This window comes from Athene noctua, chromosome 12 (genome assembly GCF_965140245.1).
Source record: "Athene noctua chromosome 12, bAthNoc1.hap1.1, whole genome shotgun sequence".
Lineage (NCBI taxonomy): Eukaryota > Metazoa > Chordata > Aves > Strigiformes > Strigidae > Athene > Athene noctua.
Window position 1 is genome coordinate 8,667,060 of NC_134048.1, and position 26,507 is coordinate 8,693,566.

Consider the following 26,507-nt stretch of genomic DNA (forward strand, 5'->3'; position numbering starts at 1 on the left):
GTTAGGATAGGTTTTACCCCAAAAATGCATATTGTGAAAGTGTAACAGAGAAGCAAATTAAAGAGACAAATGTTTTAGAAAATGTGAAAATAAATTAATAAAGCTTTCAGAGTATTTTTTTAATTCTCTGACACAGTAAATTTATTTGACTTGGAGACTGCATGTATTTATTTGCCTAGTTGTTATAGCAGTTAAATGCAACCTAATGAGGTACACACAGATATACTTTTTCCACAGCAGTTCTAAGCTGCATCACATTTAAAAAACTTGAATATTAAAACAGTATTATGTATGTGTAGTACAATCAAGTACTATACTATGTTTTGATTTCAAATTTTGAAATAATACATAACCTCCTTCTCTAACATACTGAATGGAAAAGAAATTGTTCCAGATCAGTCATTAGAGGCCTTTTAGTATCTGATGAAGATGTAAGGCTTTTTTTAAAAAAAAAAGTTAGTATCTGTATTCCTTTTCAATTTTCACATACTGATCTTAAAAACTTGGAAACAATATTTTGGTATGAAAAAGCTCAACAGACATGATAGGAATTGTTTAATTCCATAATAATTCTGTAGTTAAATACCTCTTCTTAAAGAGAATTTGTTTAGACTTTCTTTTCCACCTTCATGGAACCAGTGACCAGAAACTTCCCACACTTTTGTTGAAGGAAATTGTATGCATACATGCACATCTTTCCAAAAGTTAAATAAATTTATCTCAACAAAAGAACAAAATAAGTTTATGTTGTGTTTTACTTTCTCCAAAATAGATTCTGAGCAGCAAGGATTTTATGTGAGATTGTCTGCCAAGTCTTAACTTGAACTATACTTTTGTAGTATTACCCTCACTTTAAACTACTGATTCACAGGAAAAGGCAGTTTCATCATTTTTCTTTCAATACTCAAAGATCTGAGACTCTTTTTAAAACTTTTATTCTCTGTTTACTTTCTATCACTCAGAGAAATAATCACAGTTATCTAATGCTTCATTGATGAATGTTTTGCAGGTAACATAACTAGGCCATAATAGGAATCAGTATGCTGTAGCAAAAAAAATTACTTTGTAGGTAGCTAATGGAAATTCACTTACTACAGAAATATCACTGGCTGACGAAAGAGATGAATGATTCACAAATGCAAATGAGAAAAAAAATATTCTACAAGAAGAAAATACATGTGATTTTAGCCATAATTTAGAAATGTGTTTACAGATGCTCTAAAGCATGACACATTCCTCCCAATGCCCTTGTAAAAGTCCTCTACCTGTGTAACACAAAAAGCCTTATCCACTAACCCAAATCAACAAAACCACCCCTACAGCCAGCAGAATACCAGTGCTGCAACAGCTAACAATACTACAAACAAAAAACCTACAAACTTACAAAAACAAACTTGTGTCTAAAAGATAGATATTCTTGCATCACTAAGTTACTGATTTAGTCATCTATGGTAAAGACATACAGTGAAAAGCATTTACTAGTTCCATAGTGATATATTCACTTGCATCATGCCATCGGGTTATCTGTGATGGCTATTCAACCAGCAAGTAAAACAGCAAAAGGAGACTTCACACAGTCCTGTTTTAAGTGTCAGGCTCCACAATGCCATCTCACCTAAAAAGTCTGAAAACCTAACTGGGCTTTGACATCATGCATCAAGCTAAGCAGCATCAAGTCTCTACTTCAACAGCCTAAGAGACGAGGTCTGTTCTTGCAAGGAATTCACTGAAATACCTGTAACGATCACAGCTCTGTCATCGGGGGTGAAAAAGCCTGCTTAACAAAACTTGAAAAAAAACTATTGCGAAGTTTGACAGATTTTTAAACCTAACGATTCAATAGCCGTTTACTATCTGACCTTCGTTAGAATCTTTTTCATTAGCATGTTGCAAAAATATATTACATTACTGACTGAAGCTATTAGTCACTAGAAAACCACTACCATGTTCCCCAAACTGGGGAATCATCATTACCATTTATTTCAAAGGATAGCATTAAAAGATACAATATTCAATATTTTAATTTCTAATTCCACTGTAATTTATATTACTAAAACATGTAGGAAGGTTATGCCAGCCTGGATGACCAGTCTTTTTTCTGAACCATCTTGTTTCCTAGGGAAAGCCTCAATAGTATCTAGGGCATCTGGGGATACCGCAGTGGAATTCAGAGTTCAAGGAGCCATTCTGTAGTACTGATACAGTGGTAGTCGCAGAGGGCACTTATTTCCACATTTAAAAAGATCAGTACTGATGCAATACAGGGAAACAAGGAGAGAGGCAGGGCATTCCCTCTCAAAGCCGTTACAGCTTAATTCTTTCATCTTACTTTATTTCATGTGCGTTTTAGGGACTACCATGAAGACTTTGCTCCTATTATCCTCTTCTCACAGTCTTTTTGTATGATCTAAAGCATGATCTACCTTTTTGTACTTCTGTTTCTCTCATGTCAGGTTCATTTACCAAATAAGGACACTTTGATTTTCTTTACATGATATCTGATGAAGTCTCATTATCTATTTAGGTGATATTCTTAGGATACATGAGCCAAGTGAATTGCCTGGAATATACAAACACTTCTTAGTGCAAAATTTCAACTGTGGATTTTGAAGGACACTTAAAGAATAGCTCAACGAAACAGCTATCTTACTCATGATCTTAGCTCCTCTCCATACATTAAGGGCTTGCTTAGACAGGAAGCCTTTAAAAGGAAAAAAAAAAAAAAAATTAACAGAAACAACACAATATCCCCACCTTGTAATCACAAGGATTTTTGTACCCAAGTTGCAAAACCTTACACACGCATGCAATACATACGTGTGTATCTCAACTAGCATTAACTGCTCTAATCCATTTTTACCATTCATTATTCAAATTTTCATTTGTCCATACTCAAAATTCCAGTTCAGTAACTTGAAAAATACATTAAAGTTCTAAGTGTACCTGGAAAATGTTAGAGGGTTTTTGGCAGACATCTATTTAGATCCACCTATTTCTATTATAACGTGCTAGTCCAGTACATTGCAGATAAATACAGCTGGGAGAGATGTCCACTGCAAATTGTCTTGTCTGTTCCCTAACTGCAAGACAGTATCAATGGTAATGCTATCATCCTAGATGGATGCTTGGCTAGGCTGTACTGTAATATCAGTACTGGTGAGGATTTCACAGCCTCTGCAGATACACTATTCCAATGCTTTACTACTGTCATAATTTGAAACGGGATTTGGGGGTTTGGTTTTGTTCGTTTTCTCTAATTTCTAACCTCAATCTCTCTTGGGGAAAATGATTCAAGCTTTAAGGAAGTCCTAAGTGAGGCAGGATTTTCCAAAGGGTACATGAAGCGAAGCACTGTGGTGACTGTGGAAAAGAACAAATAATCTTTCTGGGCTGGAATTCCTGCCAGGAGGTGGGAAAACAGAAAGATGAGAAAGCCTGAGAAGTCCTGTGGATCTCAAAACTGAGATGAACAGAATTCAGGCTGTTGAAGTGGTAGCCAGAAATTGGGAAGCCAGGTTAAGAGTTCCTTTGTGCCTATGTTTCCTACACAGGTATAATGTCTTTGCCATTATAAATCATGTCACTCAGAGAAGATTACAGTGTCCTGGAAGTGAGCTTTAACTGTAACACACACACACGATGGGGGCAGGGAAGAGGGAAGTCTATCTAACGGTGGAGGAAGCTAATGAAAGTGTGCAAATTCACCTTGCAAAGTCTTGAATAACTCATATACAGTGGATTTAGAGACATCTATACATAAATCACTAAAGAAAAGCAGGTATCTCCAAGGTATAACTTACTCTGTTTTCCCAAACACATGCTTTCCCATTGAGACACCTGGTTTTGATCTGGGAGAAGCACAGGTGCTTCTGCACTATATCATGGTCACCAGTGAGGTACAGCTGCCCCGCTCGCTGAAGGATTTCAATCTTGTAGAATTTTAAAGAGCAGGGCTGAACTGGACACTCATTATTCTAATGAACCTGAGCTTCAGTAATTAAAGAAGAATATGGTCTCATAACGTGCTAAAAGCCACCAGTGAACAGGCCACCTAGCTACCACCTATTTCAAATCTAATACAGCCATTTAAGTTATTTCAAAAGACTCTTGTCCATGTTCAGACTAATCGCAAAGAGAGAGATACCCTCTGTAATAAAGCTGTTTATCTGAAATTAAAAATTGGATTAATTTTTCTTTCCCTCCTACGCTACTGGAACCTCCTCCAACTTCTATCATCTTTCAAAACACTTTCTAATTGAAACATTTGCAATAAAAAAAATAATCAGGATGGCAAAAGGTGTGCAAATTAGCAAACCTAAAGACATGCATCCTTCCACAAAACTAATATATTTCAGGCAGTAAATCCAGTTCCCAAATGAACTTACTACTGCAGGTCTGGAACAGATCTTAGACCCTTATCTGCGGGACCTTTTTCTAAGTGGAGAATAAACCTATTTTTCAGTGCATTAGCTTATCCCGTGCCACTGCTTCCCTACTAAAGGAAGGATTGTTTTCCATAATACAAAAAGCTATTACAGATTTACCATGTGAGCAAACTGATATGTTGAATAACTGCTAAGTAGGGGAGATGAGTAATAGCTCCATGAACTTCCAAAATAATCAAAGTGGAAATAAACATTCATTTATAACATTCATATTTAGCTATATGCTACTGGTAATAGACACAAGTAAGATTTCATATACAACAGAAGAAATAGGACTAAATATTCATACAAGTTCTGGCAATAAGATAATTAGTCAACTACAAATATTAAACTATACCTGTAAAACCTTCCCCATTAATCTCATGATTGGGGGGAGCAGGTTAGGGAAGGGGGATGGAGGATGGTGGAAGAGAGAAGTACAACCATCCCACCAAAGCAATTCTTTTTAGGGTCACGGCATAAATGTGATAAATTCACCACACAACTACCTGACACAGAAAGCATTATATAAAAATAGACAGCGTTATACATATCGTGACTTCTGACATGAACAGACCTGTTCATAGTAAATCTAGGGAATTATACTCCAAAATATTAATGAACTGACTGAACCAAGTCAAATAACCCTTGGTCACAGAGCTTATGTCTTTGAGCTTAAAATACAGCTGTGCCAGAGTTAAGTTTAGAGCAGATAAGTGAAGTGAGAAGGAAGACAGCAAGAAAGATTTTAATCCACATTTTTGCTAGCTCACCACCTAGACCCAGGAAACAGCACACCAGCCACAGTCCTGCCAGTCTGCCATGCCTGATAATATTCTTTTTTGCAAACAAGGTAAGACACAGATGGAGTAACACATAGCTGCTCCTTAACTACCAGGAGAGTCCCTGGTTTTACTTCTGTTTGTACTGCCTAAATGAAAAGTAATCGGAGTATCAAGTATTTTTTCTTTAACCTTGGCAATTGTTTGTATAATGTGGGGTGCCAAACATTTTTTTTTTCTTTCTCTTTAAAGAAAAACACTTAGAAACAAGGAAAGCTAGCCTACCTACCCAGCTACAAAGTAGCACATATAGGCAAGGTTGGATCCAAAGTCGGTACATTCATTGTGAGTCATCCATTAACTTCAACTGCCTCAAATTCAAACTCATATAAGTTTGTTGCAGATTATTTTGAAAATAAAACTTGCTAGCTATAAATGATAGGTTTCACTGTGCCAGTATAATGGCCTACTAAGTACTATACAGCATTTCATTAGCAAAATTAAAGTGACATCTAACCATCTTTTAAGTGTCCTTCTTTCAAATGCATCAATTAAACTAAACTGTAAATGGACGACAGTGGGAAAAACATTTTCTACCAGCACTTGCCTTAAGCAGGTGATCCTCTCTCACACACAGTCATCTGAACAACAGCAGGACAATAATGCCTATCCACAGGATTAGACCCTAATATTCAAATGTAGCTAATTCAGGCTTAACTGTTTAAAGATAACTCCTACTCTACAATTCATAGGGACGAATTATTTGTTTTCACAGAAAGTGCTTAAAGGTTTTTGGTCAGCCTTACCAGGACTAATGCAACCTGACTATACATAAGACTTCTAACACCTCGTTCTAGGGGACAGGAAATTTTCAATAATCAGAGACTTTGATACCAAGGGCTAGATGGAAAACCTTTGGCAAATGGAGGTAGCACAAAGCAACAATCATAGCAGCTCTGCAAATGATCTAAACTCTACCACACCTCATACCACTTTGTTTCTGTAAGAGCAAGGGAATGAAAAAGTATTGTGGCTGTCTCCTTTACATGGCATCACCAGGAAAGAAGGGAATAACTATCTATGTTGGGAGTATCAACTGAATCTGAATTCTGACTCTTCCCCAAGACTGCTAAGGCAAAAAGAATGGCACAGCTTGCCCTATCCCAGCACCCTTGTGCAAAGAGGAAAGGCCATCCAGAAGCTGACCTTAAACTAACTGGGGTACAATTATAAATCTTAATCTTTTAACACACGCTAAGTTCAAGACCCACAGAACTGACAATGTGTAAACTCCAATACATGCAGTCAATGAAGGTTATGGGCAAAGAGTGACAGGCATTGAGGAAATGCATAAGCTGCTCTGTAAAAGAGCAATCTATTAAGGGCTTATATTTTGGACCATTTGAGAAACACAGGGGGGAAGTGATTACTGCTCCTTTAAAGGAACAATGCAGGAAGAAATAAAAGGCAATTTAAGCCTGGAGGTAGCTGATACAGAATGCCAGCTGAACTAGAGGAACCTATGGAGGCCCCTGGGATTGTTGGAGATGGAAGAACAGTTTCAGTTAGGTAATTAGAGCTTCAATAGAAGAATAAATACTCCACAGGCAATCCACAGGTTCTTCTCACCTCTCACCATTTCTTCTCTCCAGCAGTGACAGCTGCTTGTGAAAGAGAAGGGAAAGGTCTCTCTCATTCAACTCATTAGTTAGTAATCCTCACTAGTAATACAACAAGGAGCACAATACCAGGAGGAGCTGCCAGCCCTTCCCTCCACTGCTCAGTGGCAGAACACAGGGCTCCAGGCCTCACAGGCACTCACCCTAGTAACAGTGATGCAGTGGTGAAGCCAAAGGCCATGAGTACACTTTTGAAGGAGAAAAGACACACCCCAGGGCAGGTGAGGCAATATTCAGGTCACTTTTTTTCTGCATTATTCTCCTGATCCCCCCTCTTCATGCCCCAGAGGAAAAGAGACTATTTGTAGCCAGGCTCCTGAAGCACGAGGTAGCACCTTGCTAAGGAATGATCCTAAAGGAGCAGAAGGAAGAGTGTGTTGACAGTGATCCACTGAGGATTCACTATTTCAGCTTTTTTCTGTAAGATCAGTTAACCAGGAATGCTGGTTATCAATATCATGATCCAAGACTATTTCTCTCCCTTGCCCTGCAACGATGAGTCAAAGTACCATGAAGATATTTCCATCTTCCAGAGGGTCTGTGTCAGAAGATTTACTGAAGTAATTGTGACTTTTATTCCCTAGAAAAATACTGCAGGAAGTTCTGCTGCACAGTGAGCCACTTTGGCATTGGTCCTGACCACTGACATGATTTCTGAAAAGGTATGTTCTGTGCAGCTCCACACCCATGTCATCTCTCAACATCAGGTAGGTTCCACAGAAGGAAGAAGGTAACAATGTTCTGGATTTCGGTCAGCATCCCTTAGCAGGTAGGAAAGCTGAAAGATAGCCACACAGCTTATTCTTTATTCCATAGTTGCGGCCATTGGTGTCAGCTAAGATTTGCACTGGAATACCATGTACTTCAGTACTGGTTAATAAAGCTGTGACCTCCAAATTTAGCACTGCACTAAGAGACTTTTTCCTCAGACTGTTCTGTGCCCACAACAAGCAGCTGGAGAGAAAGGGAAAAGATGATTTACGTTCATCTCTATGCAGGGAGACAACTGAAGCCAGCTCACTTCTCAGCAATATAAAGGGTTACTTTCTTTTGTGACCAAGGCTATACAAAAATCTTTGTTACCATACCTTTTTATTTTTTAGATTATTAATAATCTACCTGATGGTCTACTTCCCATAAATCCTTCCTGAAAATACTTAACCACCAAACATACACATTTATTTCAGATGCCTTAACTGAAATACCTAGATGCAGGTTTTTTTCGCAAGGATTTTCCTCAGTTACAGATGCAGTATAAAGTCCAGAGGGACATTAAGAATTGATCTTAAAGTGAGTAAAGCTAATAGGAAGATTTGATCATCTTATAGGCACCCACTCATCTCTAAACAGTGAACTTTCTTTAAAAATCTGTTCTCTATTGCTTCAATTCCAGTACCGATCTGCACATTTACCGTTTCCCTCAGCAGCATTTGCCAGTGTTCTTTAGCTGATATTTAGGCCACGTGTTCCCAAAACAGAAGGAACTGATCGAAGCCATACACCATGGAAATTTTCTGTATCTTCATTGCTAGCAGACCTTCATGTGTCACACAAATGTTTACATAAACTCAATCATGTTTTAGGTAACTATACACATGTAATATAAACAGATAAATCAAACTGTTACAAGATTATTACAGATCCAGTTTCATGGTACTGTTGTGTTTACTTACACTATAGTTAACAAGTATAAAGTTTCAACATTCAGATATTCTTCTATAAACTAAGATTTGTCTAAAACCTTATACTTCCTCATGATTGGAAGGAGTCTGCCAAAACAATTTTCTGTGAGATTCATTAATAACCCTTTTGATTTCACTGCTCAGTCAGCTATGTTGAAGAGGAAAACTATTTCCCTATCCCTTTATGGGCTTATGTTTTTGTGAATGTTCACATTTTTATGCTTGCATGCAAAACTAGTATACAGCCATAGCTCGCTCTCTAAAGCCACAGACAATGCTAAAAACAATTTCTGTGTCAAAACTATGTAAATTTGAAGAAATGCCTAGAGAAGAAAACATGACTTAAGAGAAAGTACTATGTTCCAGACCATACTCTTGCCAACTCCTGATGGACCATGACTTTCTAAGTGTCCCTGAGCACAAAACCAAAAGCGCGAAGAATCTGCACACGTGCACATCCAAATTTTATCTTAGTTCATATTTATATAGAATAGAATTATTTTATTTAAATGCGTAATTCTTCAGTAACGATGAAAGTAGGTATCTACACAGTGACAGCAGAACTCGGCAAAAGCATGAACTGATAGGCATTTTTTATTATATTTGATTTTTTTACGTATTAAGTATATTAAGCTGCATAGACTTGTTTTAATTTGGTTCAGAGAACTCATTTAATGTTTCAAGTATGAAGTGGATAACATTCCACTAGATAATGTATTTTTATATACTATGATGCATTTAGTATTTACCTTTGCTACTTTATTTCAATTGGTGCAAAGCCAACACCTCATTTTTCCCCCAGAATCTGATTCAAACACAGTACGTCCTATCACATTGGCAAGGTAAGTGTAGCAAGTAAAGTGAATTTTATTTTCAAGATCAAAAATGTTGTTTCTAGTGTCACTGTTACATTTCAACATTAAATAGTCTGCTTTTCTAAATACTCAACTTTTTTGTTGTTGTTGTTGAAAAAAATGCTTACCAATTTTTTAGTATGCAGTACAATGTCGGAGCACACTATTATGACAACTTATTTCACTGCAGATAGCTGCATTTTAAAGAGAGATTGAAAAGTCACCAGGCAATCTATACTTGCAAAAAGCTCTGGAAAAATCTGTTTGCATTTAATAGGTCTTTCTATATTTTAATGATTTTATTTGTGTTTACACATAAGCCCTGCATGACTATGTAACAATGGCTTCAGAACAGAATTTGTGTAGCTTCCACTTAAATACATTCATCTACACCTCTTCAAACTTACATATTCTACAATATAGTTTACATCTAGCACTGTACAGAGCCATTCAAAACCATGACAGAACCAACACTCCTAACTTCATTAGTTTACGAAAAGTGACTTTCCTAAACATTCTCTTCTTTTTCTGCCTAAAAACCAAAAAATTTTTTTAGAAAGATTTGCATATTGAGGGTTAAGGGAACACACACAAAACTTCCCAAGAGACATCTAGATTCTTACACAGCTAACCACAGTAGTCCAGACACCCAGACAGGCTCTTTTTGCTCTTGTGCGATACGCACACTGATAACTCGCAATGTTAAGGTGCTGCTCTAAAACATGGCAGACCTGGACTCATATCTGCAATAAAGGCTTCTCTGGGTCTCTCAGACTGTGGCTCAAGAAAATTTACTCTAGCTGATATCACTGTGCCCACAAAAGCCTTACATGAACAAGAATAAGCAAAAGAAGACAGTTTTGTTCCTATCACTTACACTGCTTCCCCCAAACAGCACAGCAGTATAAAACTCTTGAGTTCTTTCTTCGGGTGCCTACTCTGCACACATAGCTATGGCACAGGTACAGCACTGGGCTTCCTTGCTGCCTTCCACATACTTCACATGGTACCTTCCACAAGGACTTTATATAGAAATTATTTGCATACTTTTAAAGTGTTTCAATGATATGTTCATTAATGGTTTTGATAGGCATGCATACCCCTCTGAATGATCTCTGGTGTTTTCCTTGCCTGTGTGGGCTGAAAAACAACAGATAAATCTAGAGAATTGAGACCAAATGGAAGTTTTAAATGCTCCTATAAAAGCAGCGACAGCATCCCCCAAACTAGCATGACAATCCTTCAAGAGCAGCTACTCATCTATTTTACACAATTTTAACACATATGTGTAGTTGTGAAGGGTTACTGTTTTGCCTAAAGGTACATATTTATATACCAAAGTAGTCCTTTAGGAACAAAACTAGAAAGAAAGTTCTATTATACAAAACCAAAAAGGATGATACCTTGTTCTTAATTTCCCCATACTATTTGATTGGCTTTACAGTTAAAATAAACTAAAACCAAACAAATAAACACCAAAGCAAACACAAAACAAAACAATTGCCTAAGCCCCAAAGCCAAACTTCCCTACCTCAGTGCAACTTTGCTTTCCATTCATCAGACAATAAAACCATATCTTCTACAAAACTTGTTCCTGGGTTAAAGAAAGAAGCATGGCTTAAGATCAGTTGTTTCCTTAACTGTTATTCCAGAATACTGAATACTGCCACTGGTGAAGGCAGTATACGCATCACGTATCCATCCTCAACCTGCTCAGCTAAACATAAGTTTATAATTCAACGTTGTGCAGCTTGTTGCTAAAAATCTTATAATTACATCTATTTGGATGACTACTAGGTTATTAATGTTCAGCAATAGACATGAAAGCAGACAATTTATTACTATTTCGCCCTGAATGTCAATCAATTCAAGCAAAAAGAATCTATTTTAAAAATAATAGAAAATGAATAGTATCTAAGCTTCCTGCTTGTCCAAAAAGTCTATCTGATAATATTGAGTTAGTCAGCAAGGTGGATTTAAAACAATGTATTTGAACTTCAACAGCATTATGAGATCCCAATGCAGACCAATAATGGAGAGAATAAATTCAGCTAACACAGAATGCCCCAAAGTATCTTTTAAATCCGTATGCCGATTAGGCGAAACTGTATTGCAGAAAACATATTACACATTGCTGTAGCTGCTCAGCTAAGTGACTCTGAATAAGGATCAGAACAAGGGGCTCTTTGAGGCTACAGAGAAGACCAGGACACAGATGTAGTCCAGTCTGCGGTTGGAAGAGTCTGATGCAGCCAGTTATTTCATACTCTACAGCCTACAAAACCTAAAAGTACACTAAACAGGAGCCGTTTTGTGCAGTAAGGTATTAGAAAGATAAGTCACTATCAGTTGGTATGAAGGCTCTGGGATGTGACACCTCAGGTCAGAAAGTATGGACCAGTTCAGTGTCTGTCTAGTATCAGCAAAACTCTCCATTCTATTGTAGCACAGTAAGTACCATATAAAACTATTCTTCCTGATAAAGATCTTGTGCAATTAAAAGTAAAGTATAGTTATAAAGAAAAAAAAGCCTGGAAAAAACTTGCCATTTCCATTAAACACTAACCTGCTGAGAAAGCAAGTCAGGACTAAAACATCTCTTATCTTAATCAGTTTAGTAGAAATTAATTTAATTTATATTCTAAGGTCGTATTTCCTGTTACGGATCCAGGTCAGGCAAGGGCAGACTTTTTAGAACTATCCATATATAAAAAAGAATATTATCATTTAAAGGATCAGTCCAGTAATTTCTTGATCTTTAATCATGGACTTCAGTGGTGCTGCTCCTATGTGCACCTTTTGCCAAAAACATTAAGGATTGAGGGATTAAATGCACAGTAAACTGCAAACAAACACAAAACAGCTTTTCAAACATCGGTATATTGACTTGAGTGGTCTAACAGTGGCTTGAGCTTTGTCTCCATCTAATTTGACCTTCAGTTTAGTTTGACCTCTCAAACAAGAAAGTCTAGACATTGACCTTGATTGAACTGAACAAACATTTTCTCTTTTCGGTGTTGTTCTAAATAATTTTAAGCACAAGATCACCACTACAGTTTACACCATTACTTACTCTACCAGTAATACTGTTCATGAGAAATTTTGACTGCAGAAACAAAAACGACATTATTTGACAGGAAAATGCCAAAGCCATGACCATAATATATCACAAGTTGAGATATATATATTGCTTTTTTTTTCCCCAGAAATAAAAATCTTCTTTAAAAAGGCAATGAAATTTAACTATTAACTCCCTCAAATCAGTGCTCCTACCGCTGCTAATCTCTGTGACCTAACCAGAGAAAGTACCTCTATTTTCTCATGCAGCTCTCTGACTTTTAGTATGAAATATTGAAATGAAAATACAGTTCAATTTAATTACAGGAAAACATCACTAGTGATTTTCATGTGTTAATTTTCCCCAAGCTACATAAACAGTTGAAATCTAATGACAAAGAAACATGATAATTTTATTTTCATTATCCATATGAAAAATAAGCACATAGAAAATTAAAAGATTATTGTTTTCATATAAGCATTGTCTGCAGGAAATGTTTAAAAACAAGCAGAATAAAAATTCAAACAGATTATCTGGATCAAAACTTTTTTTTTTTTCTTTTTTAATATGCTGAACGTGTGTTAACAACTGGAAAAAAAATAATTCTGTGAGTTCTTAGAGGTTGCCAGGACAGTAAGAAACCACAGCTAAGAAAGTTTTCCTCTCTAAATGAATTACAGCACGGACCTCACAGCTGGCTTTTTGAATACCACACAATCTATATCAGTGTAACATATTAATAGTTTTATTTATTACTCAGCCTACTAGAAACCTCAGCATATGGGCCAAGCTAAAAGAATTGTCAACCTGGTTAGTGATTCGCCAATGCACAGGAGAATTATGCCCGAATACATTATTTGTATATATTTTAAACCTTGACAATGCAAGAAATGCCACCTATCTTTTGGTTGTCAGTCCCCTGTAAAAATCCACTTTATCTAACACTTACATAAGCCCCTTAGAAAAATACCTGTCATTGTTCTATACAGTGGAGATTCACGAGTTTTTCAAATCAGTATAATTTGACTGATAATACAAATGTCTTGAAGAAAGAGTCATCTCTGTCTAAATTCTTCTGAAGTTTGAAGAAAAACTTTGAGACTGCACAACCAAGATTAACTATCAAACTTGCATAAAGTAACTGTATTAACAGGTGATATTACTTTTTCATTAACTCTGCACTTAACAGACTACGATTTTTTAATACATCAGATTTTCAACAGCATTCCATAAAGTACTCTATGAGGATACTCGATAACTACACATACTTATTGACAGCTTGCATTCCGTATTGTTTCAGTCAAGCTTTATTTTCTTAAATGGCTACAATACTACTACTTGGAGACTTCAGTTATTCAGAATGCAAGCTTTCTGAATTTCTTTGATCTTATGTAATCGTTTAACTATGCAACTAAATATTCTAAACAAAGTCTCCTTTAATTCTGTGTTCCTGCATTTCAATTCTGTTATAATACCTGTTTTCTCCATGTAATACAAGGTTTGGTAAATTTAAACAAGTACAAGCCAAACGTTATATAGTTAAATATATATTTACATACGCCCATATAAACACACACAGACAATACCTGCCATTAAATTTTGAGCCTTTTAAAATAACAGCACACTTAAATATGGAAGTACACGAAAAAAAGCATAAAAAGCACATATTAAGACATCAGTAGTATTAAATCATCTGAAATTGCTACAGATAAATGTTTACATTGGCACTTACAAGCATCCTAACAAGAAGTGCTGAAAAAGGAGTCTGCTTCAGAGATAAAGAGTTAAGAGCTCCATTCACATCAATTAAGCCACTGTATTTAAATTTCAGTTTGGGTGTGTGCAAGAAACAAAATAGTATCTTGTCAAACCGCCACTCCATGTAAGGTCTAACAGGGACTTGGTTGGTGTTAGCATACGTTGGTACATTGTCTCGGCAATGTATGCAGTACATGCCAGCAATCTCTTTCTCCACAGCTATGAATTTATTATTAAGTGCAATTTCGAAACAGCTCAATCGCAGGGCTGTACGTGAAACACCAAAGCACTTCTATGTCTATTATCTTTACAAACAACATAATATTATTGTCCCTTACTTCTTCCTGCAAATCTGCAGGAATGATGCAAAGCAACATTTTTTTTTTTTAATTCCCTTTCAGAATACAAATGCCTGTCTTCTCTTATTTCTGCCTGTTTCTAACCAAGACGCACTGTGGACAATAGTTTCTGAATCAGCAATACCTTTCCACACTATTGGCAAAAACTGGAAAAAAAAAAAAAAAAAAAAATTATACTCAATCCCAGAAGAAGGGGGAAAAAGACAAAAAAAAACCAAAAAAGGCAACAGTTTAAAGAACAAAAGCAACATTAAAACACCGTGAAAATAAAAGAAATACCAGCGATCACGGATGAGAATTAATGGGCAGAAAAGCAGCAGCAGCACTTATTGCAGAGGCACAGAGAATCCTCTTTCCTTGGAACTCATGCAACTAATGACCTCTCCAACTGCTGAATTAAACGGCTCCAGGAAACAAAACACTTACTGCCTGGTTTTAAGACACATATCAGAAGTTGTCAACTCCGCTAACGCAATTACGGGAGGGGGGGGGGGGGGGGTGGGGGGGGGGGGGGGGAGGAGGTAGAAGGGAAGGGAGCGACAGAGACAGAAACGCTGCAGCTTTAGGCGCTGTTGCCGAATGAAAAGCAGTAAGGAGAGCCCTGAGCATGTAGGCAAGTAAGAAGTGAAGAGCATTTACCAGCAGCAGCAGCAGCAGGTTGAGCAGCCCGAGTGCCTCACACCGTCTCTGGGAGATAACTTAGCACCGGTGCGGATTCCTTCACTGACGAGGGACCCCCTGCCCTGCCCTGCCCTGCCCTCCCCTGCTCTGCTCTGCTCGCCTTCCCTCTCCCTTCCCTCCCCGTCCCGTCCCTCCCCGAGGAGCGGCGGGAACAGCCGCCGCCGCCGCCTCCCACGGCCGCCGGGGCGGGGATCGGCGCGGCGCGGCGCGGAGGAGCCGCCGGCGCGGAGGGCGGGCGGCGGGTCCGCCGGTCGGCCGGGCCCCGGAGCCGCCCGCGCCAGCCGCGCTCTGGCTGCAGCCCCGCCGGCCCCCGGCTGCACGCGCCGCGGCCGGCCCCGCCAGCCAATCCCCGCGCTCGGCACCCGGCCGCGCGCGCGCAGGGCCCCCGCGCGCTGCCGGGGCCGGGCGGCGGCGCGGCCGTGAGGGACGGCGCGCGGGGACGGCGGCGGCGGCGGCTCGGCAGCGCCCCGGCACCGCGGCTCCGGGGCTGCCCTCGGCGCCCCGACCGCTCCTGCGCATAGCGGGGCGCCGGCGCCTCGCCCGTCCCTCGGCGGAGCGGCCGGGCCGCCCCAGCCCCGCGAGCGCTGCCGCAGAGGTGCCTCCGCCGGCCCGGGGCGGGGAGGGCTTCGCCGGGATGCGGGTCCCGTCGCCCCGGCGAGGGGACGACACTCGAGAGGGGAAGGGCGGAGGCCGCCCCAATCCCGCCGGAGCCGGGGGGCGGCGGCGGCGCTGAGGGAGACGGCGGGCGCGGGCGAGCCTGGCCCCGCTGCCGCCCCCCGCCTCGGCGTGCGGGCTGCCGCTGCGGGCAGGCCGGGCCCCGGGGGCTACGGGCAGCGGGAACAGCGACCACCACCGCCCAACAAAATCCCATCACCGGAAAAAACTGTTAAAAAAACTGCTTCCATCTTTCTTCCGCGAGTTAGAAACGTTTCGACAAACTGTTCCGCACTTCTCCAGAAAGGAATGACTTTAGCTATAATCTTCCCCTTCTCAGTGAACTGGCCACAGGTGAGCCTCAGACATCATGTTCTCTATAACGTTACTTCCAAATACCGTGCAGAACACCTACCTTTTCTGTAAAGTATCATTTAATGTTGGCTATTATTTAACCTTAATTTTCCCCTCCCCCTTTGCCACACATCTGCAAAAGCACCAATGGCACCGAAAAAAAGGAGTGGTAAAGCAAAGTAGATCAGGAAACAAGAGAGTGGCAAACGGCTAGGCACGAGCTGATGTCAACCTATAAAAACTTCGTGCAGATTCTTGGCAAGGCCTGGAGAAAAGTAGCAGCAGGATAAACAGAAACAGCAATGGAGAGGAGCCTTGGACACGGGTAACACGCAGCAGCATGGTCAACAGTGCTGCTACAACATAGCCATCTTCATGCCTACATTTCATAAAATAGAAAATCTGCGTGGAAAAATTAAGTAAACTAGAGCACAATGGATTACCTGTAACTAGGAAAAGTGTACTGTAAATTATTAAAAGGGGAACTACAGCAGAGTTAATTTTCCAACCGTAACTGTAGTTCTATAACTGTCAACAAAGAGCAGGAGTTTTAAGGGGCAATCCAGAAATCAGCAGGGAAGCATCTCTCAGGTTTTCAAGGTTAATTGAGAAGAGGGGAGAGCTGAGCATACTAGTAGAGCTTGGTAAATTACATGCAATGTTGTAGCTTGAGGATTGCATCTATCCACAGGGGTGAAGAAGATCCACGTAGCCACAAGTTCTCCCTGGCCTCATCTTTTTCTGTGGCATTTCACAGATTTCAAGATGTGTCCTTGTCTCAAATGCAGTGGTCTAAATTTTAATGTCGTATGCATGGTGATGTTCTGATTCTGCAGAGACACTTCTGTACAGAGATACCGTGAGAGTCATTTTTCTAGAAATATTCTCTCGGTTTGAAAATAAACTAGATTGTGAAAATGAATGTTAGAGATGTATTAAAAAGATTGTTGCAGTTAAGTAATGAGTTGTCCCTATCGGGAAGAAAGACTGAGAATTACACTCAGATGGGAAACAAATCTTGTCAAACTACATTTTGATGCAACGCAAATTTCAGTGAAAAAGGTAATGAAATGTCTGTACTAGCAGTCCGTAAAGCACATGACTTGATGCTTATGATGATTAAGCAGAAATTAGCAAAAACCAAAATACATTTAGCCTGTACAATCTAAAGATACTTGTAAATCTTCCTCTCACTGAGAGTATTTCTAGTGCTGATGTACAGCATATCACTAAGCTACATAATACATTTGTGATTTGAGAGAGAACAAACAAATGTCTGATTAAAGGCCACTCAACAAAGAGTTGTTGATAGTCAGTTATGATGGACATGGGCACAGCCCAATCTAGACACCATGGTAAGGTGGCCTCATTTGTTCAAAGGACTGTTGAAGTCAAGGTCAGGTACCTGGTGAAAAAGAAGGTGGGTTACACTTCAGCTTGGGGGAGTGTTTTCTGGAAGGCAGTTGACAGTAGGCAGCATTAGTTTGTCCTGGTGAGTAACTGAATATACACTCCCGCTGTCATGAGTTAGCGAGAAGCACAGCTGTGAGTGGATGGGTGGCAAAGAGAGTTTCAAAGCAAGAATAAACAGAGTTTACATATCTAGACATTATTAGTAGGAGCAATGTGGGAACACTGGCTTTGCATCTACATGTAGGATTAATGATAACTATATAAAAACCAGAATATTTGAGAGATAATTAATGTTTGTTTTAGAAGGATAGCCATGTCTTCTCCCTGAAGCGAGAGTCCTAACAAGACAGGGAACCATGTCCTCTCTCCCTCTTTTTCTGCATTTAAACTGATCTTAGATTCTTTTAGATGCAGTGATACAGCTTCAGTGGAAGAGAGGTTTGTTCCCATCCCTTCAACCCAGTGGTAAGGATATTCTCCTGGGAATGGGAGACATGGGACTCAATATGCAGGCAAATACCTCATTTCTTGGGTTAGAACTCTTTAACTACTGGATTAGTAAGTAAATGGTGACCACAGGCGGCTACTCCTCTAGCACATTTTAAATCCTTAAACTCTGTTTAGTTCTTTAGAGGTAACAACACAAGTGCCTACCTCCAAGAACAAGCTCCGAGCAGTGAATCCCAGGTGAATAGAAGCGTATTTCTTCAGATTTTAGTAAAGTGCCTGTGGAATGGGACTGCAGATGCATCACTGTCCTGCTTTCTGTTGGCTGTATTAGTTACTGCTCCATGCCCCAGATGTTTAAGAGGTAGGGCTGGGATACACAGCCTGGAACCTGCATGCTTTATTAGCTTCAGTCCCCAACATCTTTGGAGTTTCTCTCAGTACCACCTTGTCATTTACAGAACATGATGACACAAGAACATCTTGTCCACTTTCAGAAGGGCCACAGCTCCCCTTCTCACACTTCTTTGAAAAATTGACCTTCAGTGTGATTTGAAAGGAAAGGAAAAAGGAGACAACCAAAAAAGATTTGCAGTTTACTGGAGAGAAATGCTTGTCCCCTTGCCTTTTAAGCATGTGTTTGAATTTTCTAACCTGGAACTGCTGATTTTTCAATGTGTTCCTCTATATTGTTGCTCCTCTATTAGTGTGATTAGTAGTATGTAGCAGCTCCACCATACACATTGCTATAGCTTGATCAAAACAGGTGTAATTAAAGACAGTTTTGGAAGCTCATGCTATGTAAATGCATCATACAATAAAGGTGAAATTTTAATACTGCAGCTAATTAATGACTGGAACATTTTACCTATGGAATGTCAAGTCTGTGCTGCTTGGAGTCTTTAAATAGAACTGAAAACCTTTCTGTAAGATATGTTGCATCTCAAATGTAAGTTATGGGACCGATGGAGTGGTTACTTAGGTGAAGTTCAGGTGAAGTGCACCGGCTGGCATTACACAAGGGGTCACACCAGATGATAAGCACAGTTTTTTCCTCCCCTGTAAACTATAAATCATGACATGCAATGATCCTCCATAACAACATAGGGCTCAACTCTTCAGAACAGAGAGAGAGCTTATCTTACTGAACAATGCCTCTCAACTGCTTTAACATGTTGTAAAGAGGATTATTTTAATTAATTGGTACAATTTCCCACATTTATTATATATACTAGAATATCATTAGTTGCACCTGATTTAGATGTCCTATTTTCATTCTTAATCCTATGCCTGCAATTGCATAGTAAGGAATACATCCTCTGAACAGTGGACAGAATTACAAAAAAATAGAAAATTTTTTTTAAAAATATGCACAGGAGTATGTGTTCCAAGGAAGTAACCACACAGTGGTACAGTAGAAATATCTGAGTATTGTGCAGTGAGCTACCAAAAAAGGAGGAGTGGCAAGGTACAGAATTTTAACAGACTAGAATTACCATCTTTGGTAATTCAGTAAATGTGGTGCATGTTTGACATTAAAATAAGGGAGTTTGTGTCACCTCTTAAATATTGCCAGAAGCTGTCCGTCATTTGTCAAACAAAGGGAATAGAAAAGTGTTGAAATTGTACTAGTATTTTCAGGTAGTTTCCAGTCCCTTTAGCCTTCCCCCCCCCCCCCCCCCCCCCCCCCCCTTCTCGAGCCAGCCCATCTACCTTGTAAGAATTATAGCCTGTCTTTGAAATGGCTCAAATGGAAGTACCAAGCAGGTAGAAAGCTACTTGCTATATGCTTGAACGGCTCAGAACAATTCAAAGCCATCAACAAGTTTGCAGCTCTGGAAGAAGAAGAGGAGAAAAAAGATGGAAAGTCTTTGTAAGAAATACCTGCTCAGCGGAAAGTAGAGAAAATGTGAAGAATTTTACAGACACAGAACACTGTTGTACTGAAAGAGGGATCATTTTTCTTTAGAGAAATTGCTGTCTGCATATGAGCGTGTTGGGTATGCACAGCCCTCCCTAACGAGCCGCCATCCCCCGTGCAGGATTCAGCAGGGTACCAGCTGTCTGTCATGGTGCGTGTCCAAGAGTGCTACGTACACAGAACTCTGGACTTGCACACCTAACCCCCCCTCCCCTATAGCATCTTTGCTGACCACAGATATTTCAAAGCAATTGTAAAGAATATGGCTGCCAACTTATTGCTAACTTATTGTTGACTAGTGCCAACTTCAAGCAAATGATGAGCCTTTGCTCATCCAGCAGATCAAGAGAAGAATTTACTGGGCACTGAGAAAATTTTTGTGTTCCAGTTGTCCAGCTCTCAGGGAACACCACCTTGTGGGTACTGAAACTAGGTATCACTGTTCAAGAGTTGGTGGGATGCACTGTTTGCACTGTAGTTACTGTGCTAAGAGTGCTTGTGTGATAATCCTAAACCGCTAATACTGATGTTAAACTAAATACATGAATATCACTTAACTCGTGTGAATCAGGAACCAGGTCTCTTACCTTCTTATGGCCTGTCCACTTCCTGGAGTCATACTGGTTTCTAATACAGATTTTGGATTCCATTCCTGAATACTGACATCCCTATGCTCATTACTCTTGCAACAGAAATGGAAGATAGAGTTGTTAACTAGTCCTTCCTTTGGTTTTGCAAGCTACTAGCTGCTACCGAGTGTAACTGCAAGCTCTTACAATGTTAATTCTCTTCGCTGTTTTAATGACTCTGACACCAGAGAGGATGAACTGTTTCATTTGTCTTCCTGCAGTAATTACTGAGAGGCTGTAACCACTACATTTAAGAAAAACTATATGCTTTATGTAGTTGTCTGTATATACAAATGCCTTTGGTCTGGGAGAAAATACTACAAGGTGGTTATGATAAAAACCATAGAGGTCAGAGAGCATTCAGGTTAGTAACCGAGTTCACTGACAAAGTGAACTAAGGATAAAATCAACATTTATTTCTGGTATCAGAAGTATTTTGTCTCAGCTCTGCATGAAGTGGTATCGGTGTGGATGAGGCACACCACAGATACGGACTCTACACAAGAGTAAACGAGACTCAGTTTAGGTAAATGGCCACGCAGGCAGTCAGTTCTAGTACGTAGGCTAAGTGAAAGGTCAGATGAATTGTTTTAGCCACAAGGAGTGGTAAAATAAGCTATCTGGAACAATATGCAGAGAAAAGGAAGAGAAAAAGAAACTAGCAAGGTGTAAAGCATACATTAGCTATTTTGCATAATACTGAAATTAATTCAGTCAGGACAGGATTTAAAGTCTGACTCAAAAGATATATTAAGTTAGCAGTCTGCTTCAGCAGTAAGCATGTAAAAAGGTGCAGACAAATTATCTAGTGGAAGGTGTGGGTAAAAATGCAAAAAATGATTGGAGAATGATGAGAACAAAAAATAGTAAAAATGGAAGTGTACAATATATAAAAGAGGGCATGCAATTTGTGACAGTTCATCTGTGTAAGTGATACACTTCTATTCCTACATAAAATGCCGACGCCAACTTCGCTAACAGTATTTGTTCTTTTAAGTAAGACCACTCTGGAGATTGGGGGAGGAATTAGGGGGGGGGAAAGTTGAATTTGTTACCTAAAGAAACTGTGATTTATCAGTGAATCTTAACTTTCATGGGCTCACTTGGCATTAGAAAATATAATAGACCAGTATTTTTTAAATGTTCTTAGTATGCAAGAATTACCAAGACAATGAAAAATATTAAATAATAATAAACCAACATAAAATTCTCAGGATTGGAATAACTTTTTTCTAGTGGATAGCATAAATACAATGTTATTGCATAGTATTGTAAATAAAATAATGAAATAATAGAGACTGTGTAACTGATGTTTATTTTAAGCTATTAAACAATTTTAGTTTTGATTTGCTTAGCCTTAATTTGGCCCCATCCTTCATGAGTAATTTCTATGCTCTGTGCCTTCTTCTACCTGCTTTTCTTTTAATTTAAAATCTTTTCTTTGGAAAGAAGTTCCACACAAGCACACCAAACTATTCACTTTTGTTATTTATCTTCTGACAAATTCCAACAACCCCATTCAGGATCAGGACCCCATTTTTGCTACTGACTAAACAAGATGACACAGTCCTTTCTCTGTGAAGGTCATGGTTTAAGTGCCTGATTTCCTGAATGCTGTATGAAAGAAGGATGATGAACTTAGCTGTTATCAGTTACTTTGTGTGACGAAAGGTGCAAGATAAAGAGGAAGTTTTCATGCCTGATCTCCTTTCATTACCTGTTGTGTTAAACCGCAGTGAGCAGTCCATGAGAAGCTCAATATTTAATGCATTGGCTATAGCAGCACTGGGCAATAGATCTATAAAGTGATATGGTATACACAGTTTATTTGCTGTAAATATGTATAATGCAAAGAAACATGTTCATTCACCACTCCTACCAGTAAGAACTCCTGCAGTGCAAAAAGAAATGAAGGCAGCCATAGAAGAATGGGGCATTAGAGCAGGAATTGTATTTGCAGGGAGTAAAATATCTGTTTTAAGATTACAAAAATAATATCACGATTGCTACTGAAATACCTAGATTCCAAAACATGTTCTTTTAAACTGTAGATGAACAGGAAAGAAGACAACGAAACATAGTAATTGTAAGGTTTACTATGTCTAGATGCTTTATGAAGTCAAAATTTAAAGTGCTGAAAAAGGTGAGAAAAGAAGGTAAGTAACTCAAGGAACAGTAAGAATATATACTCAACTAGATTAGTTTAATGGACGCTTTATTTTCTGTTGTTTTCTTACTTTAATTTATATATCTCATTATAAAAAAGGAAGTTGTATTTTCTATATAAAATTTGCCAAATAAGTGAAGTACAATTTCCTTCTAGTTTTAATGTCACTTCATTGTTATTTTTTTCTATTTTCAAACAATTGTTTAGTTTGCAATGCTCATTAAAGACATCATTTCTTTGTACCCAAAGGAATGTGTAATTGCTGGTTAACACACTACTACACCAGAACTCACTAAGCAATTTATTCTATTATTTCCATTCTCTTCCAAAGACACATAGATATACTTGGGTTATTGAAAATAATTCTCTTGGTGTTCTCACATTATTCAGTGTAAAAGATGAGAACGGCAGACCTTTCACACTGATAAATGTTTGCAGAACTGACATTTGTGAAACTGCATTTAGATGTTCTCTGCGTTCTCCCATCCTATTAGCGTTAGAAAGGTTTGGGGGATCCTCTGTACTTTTCATGTCGAGCTATTCCCAGGCTAATTTCTGATCTCAGGGAAAAAGGTGTAAGCTGAGACTGTCGGATCCTCAGCGCCAGTGTATAAATGGGATATAAAGGTACCTCAAAGAGAGCTTAAAATTCTCCCACTGTTTACTTAGGAATGTGAAACTCAGCTTACTAATACGAAGATTACTTTTTTTTTTTTAATTACCGCTATTGAAAAAGTAAACTGAAATAGAAACTCTGAAATCTTAATGTGTTAAATATAATAACATGTACAAAATAAAAATAAATATATAAAACCAAATACATTTTTTACATTGCTAATGAGATTCTGCAAATGGAATTCACTCATCACTGAGTTCATCATACACAATTTATCATAAGAATGCTGCAGTCTCTCAGGTCTGATGACCTGCTTCACTTACAGAAAGAGTAAAAACTGACTTTTCCAGCATTCCAATAAGTGTGTCTCTAAATATAATTAAGAATATATGCCTGTTATGTAAGAAGACACAGTTTGTACTAATTTGTTAATGTGTTCATATTCAAACTGCGACACATTTCTAACAGTGGGCCATAAAGTATTGGTGTCTGTCCATAACATCAATTGTTAGTACTAGCATAATTAAGCTTGCCTCTTGCAATTAATCACCTTGACTGCCAACAAATAGTATATTTATCTTCATTACCTCCCTACATGTAAGTCTTTCCTTTAAGCTATACAGCAGAAGCTGACACTGTGTTTGGCTACAGAATGGACGGAAATTCAGCCGTAGCATAAACGGAGGCGCAAGCTGCCCGTCGCAGCCGTTTCTTGGCAGTGAGCTCGAAGAGCAGACCCCACCCAAGGACCCCTGGTTTGTCACTTCGTGGAGCTGCACAACTGGCAGCAAACCAGCCAACAGCAGTGTATGGAGTAAATTAGAGACACCCATTTGGGCAAGGGACTGCGAACTATAACTACACTACAGTCACATGAAACCCGAGTATCTTTAAGACTATGATTCTGTATTTTCAGCTTCCTCATATATTTTAATTAAAGACAAACAGAATTATGGACAGTACAAATTATTTTTCTCAAATGAGAAACAAAAGAGGGGATGCCAGAGTAATTTATTTGCTTTTGTTTGCATCTCTTTTTCCATTATTATTTTAACAAATGAGTTTACTAGCAGGAATGTTTGGTAAAATAATGAAGCAAATATTGTTAAATATTGTGATTATTCATAGCAGAACCTATAAGTTATGTTTCTCCAATTGGAAAAGAGAAGTGTGTTGTACGACCTACATACCCATTCAAAAAAAGCTTGAATATTCAAGAAGCTCTGCTTATGAATGAATTACAGACAAAAAATTATGCATAGATATTATTCAGCAAACAGTTTGAACATATACATCAGAAAAACTAGTTTGTTTGGAAAACTTGAAAACACAAAATGGAGCAAAGAAATTATTCATTATGAATTATTTGCACAGCATCTGTCTTACTTTCTCATGTTAATTGCCTCTGTTAAACCACATTTTCTCCACCTCAGTATGTAAATTTAAATGATTTTGCATATTCTCTGAATACCCAGTAAATGCAAGTTTCATTACCTTACTGCTTATATCTTCTTTGTCAGCCTAATTATACTAGAGTTTATATAATTTTAAAATTTGACCTACCAGCTTCCTGTAGATTGCAACCTCTTCCTCTGGATTTTGAGTACTGCCTAGTATTAAAAAAAACCCAAACACCCACCCCCACCCCCCACCGCCCCAAAAAAACCCAACAACCAAACCATGAAAAAAGATTAAAAAACATGTACATTAATTGCACTTATGAAAGATCTTGTAAGGTATGTCTTAATTTCCACTGTATTTATATATACTGAAAAAGCTAGGGTTTGCTTTTAATCACAACACTTTTAACATAATTATTATAAATCTAGGATATGACCCACAATTTGACTTAATGCAGAGAATTTTACTTAACTTTGAGAGCCTACATCAGACCTTCCCCTACAGTAACTGGGTGATGTATCACTGTATCCTTCTGTGCTTCCTAGGAGGTACCACTCTGGTTGTATAGAATTATTCTTTCCACAAATACAAACTTATATATCGGGCAGTTTGATTTCCTCTAAACGTATTTTTTTCACTGAATTTTCTGACTTCTTGATTCTTTGACCACTGACTCTCGTTGTCTCTCCAAGAAACACTGTGAGAAGAAAATGTGCACATTATATCATGCCTTTTCTTTGCAATAGCTTCATGCCACCAACAGAAATAAAAGCATCTTGTCAAAAACTGTGCTGGTCCGAGAAACTGAATGCAAGTTTAATCCTTCAGGCCTGTTAACAGAAATGCTCCCCCCGGCCAAATCTGTCCCACTGGGTCACTGAGAATGTCGCCTAAGTAAAGCCTCAGGATCAGTTCAACATTATCAGCATATACACTTTGCTAAAAAGACTGATCTGCAGAAAGCACTATTTTTATAGTTGCTGTATTCAGAAGCCAAGCACTTTGAGTAATACAAAGATACACTTTTCTGAAGGCATAAAACCTTCTGTTTAGGATTTCGTCTTCAATGTACCACAAAATACATAACCCCTGAAATGATTTGGTTTTTTCTATTTCATACTGAGGTTTCAAAACACTGTGGTAACATGGGTAGCACAACTGGGTAAAAGCATATTTATTCATTTATTTCTGCTGTGGGTAGAAACCCAGCTGAATGCTTACAGTGTTTTGCAGTAGCCATTAGTACATTGCCAAGGCACAGTAAGTAGACGTTATTGCCTGCACATCTCTACTGAAAACTCAAATTTTCTACCATCTTAATGGATTACAACAGGGGAAAAGGAATCATGATACAATTTTATGATACAGCAGGTTTTGCTTCAATACAAAATTTCATTGACTCCTACTCTACAGGTATTTGTGGGTCATAACAGAATTTCTGTCTTAAGAAGTTCCCCAGTGCATCATAGAAATGTCAGTGCTATGTTTTGCTTCTGATCTGTCTACCTTGTGTTCTGTAGTGCACCAGGCCTGTGTTGTCAGATGACTTCTGAAATGAATGGCACCGATAAAATTTTGGGCCTTATCTTCAGCAATTCATTTTTTTGTGATTTTTTGTAATATACCTT

At 38.7% G+C, this 26,507-nt stretch overlaps 1 protein-coding gene across 11 annotated transcripts in view; it reads right to left on the minus strand.

Annotated features, from left to right (window-relative positions):
* Window positions 1-15,337, minus strand: part of TENM2 (teneurin transmembrane protein 2) — an 808,680-nt gene extending 793,343 nt beyond the window's left edge. For all 11 annotated transcript variants that reach the window (XM_074916403.1, XM_074916402.1, XM_074916400.1 and 8 more), the window contains exon 1: window positions 15,236-15,337. The gene's annotated coding sequence lies outside the window, so the exon portion shown is untranslated. The remainder of the gene's footprint in view (window positions 1-15,235) is intronic.
* Between the last annotated feature and the right edge of the window lie 11,170 nt (window positions 15,338-26,507).